Source organism: Panthera tigris, chromosome A1 (assembly GCF_018350195.1).
Source record: "Panthera tigris isolate Pti1 chromosome A1, P.tigris_Pti1_mat1.1, whole genome shotgun sequence".
NCBI lineage: Eukaryota > Metazoa > Chordata > Mammalia > Carnivora > Felidae > Panthera > Panthera tigris.
The window spans coordinates 217244303-217245454 of NC_056660.1; the positions used below are offsets into that span (position 1 = coordinate 217244303).

A 1152-nucleotide genomic window follows, 5' to 3' on the forward strand; every position below is an offset into this window, starting at 1 on the left:
AATTCTCTTTCAAGTGCTTCAATTTCCTTAATAAAAGTATGTTTACCAATTTAGACAAAAGACAGAGAAGTTGGTATAAATCACTGGAGGAGAAAAGAAGAATGAAAATAGTTATCTAAGACAACTAGGAAAAATAATGGAATAAAAAATATAGTTACGATGTCTGGACACATAAAGACACACTCCAGGTTCCAGATTTCGAATTTAAAATGTATTTTTCAGGCTGCCATCGCCCTGGCGGAGAAGCTGAGGTCATCACTGAATTTGAAATATTTAAAGTGGATACAAAACTGTTTCAGCAATGCAGACAATTAGGTGTGCTGTTGTGGGCAACGGTGCCGTTGGTAAAACTTGTCTCCTGATATCCTACACAACAAATATTTTCCATCGGAGTATGTACCGACTGTTTTTGACAACTGTGCAGTCACAGTTAAGATTAGTGGAGAGCTACATACTCTTGGACTTTTCGATACTGCAGGGAAAGATGATTATGACAGATTACGATCGCTGAGTTATCCACAAACAGATGTATTTCTAGTCTTTCAGTGGTGTCTCCATCCTCATTTGAAAGTGTGAAGGAGAAGTGGGTGCCTGAGATAACTCACCACTGGCCAAAGACTCCTTTCTTGCTTGTTGGGACCCAAATTGATCTCCGAGATGACCCCTATACGATTGAGAAACTTGCCAAGAACAAACAGGAGCCTGTCACTCCAGAGACTGCTGAAAAGCTGGCCCGTGACCTGAAGGCGGTCAAGTATGTGGAGTGTTCTGCACTCACACAGCAAGGCCTAAAGAATGTATTTGACGAAGCAATATTGGCTGCCCTGGAGCCTCCAGAACCGAAGAAGACCCACAGGCGTGTGCTGCCATGAACATCTCCAGAGCCCTTTCCACACAGCTGGTGTCGGCATGGTACCGAAATCGATGTTAAATCAAACTAAAGATTAAAAATTAAAATTCGATTTGGCAATAATGACAAATGCCCTGCACCTACCCACATGCACTCGTGTGAGACAAGGCCCATAGTTATGGGCCCCTTCCCCTCCTCAGTACTAGTTAATTTGAGTAACTGTGTATTGTCAGAAGAGGGGTTAGTACTAGTTTTTGTTTTGTCATTTCAAAAAAAAAATTTTTTTTTTTTTGTTTTGTTTA

The 1152-nt window shown here is 41.1% G+C and overlaps 1 pseudogene; it reads left to right on the forward strand.

Moving 5' to 3' along the window:
• Nucleotides 1–301: 301 nt before the first annotated feature.
• LOC102958139 lies at nucleotides 302–872 on the forward strand (annotated as a pseudogene).
• The last annotated feature ends 280 nt before the right edge of the window (nucleotides 873–1152 follow it).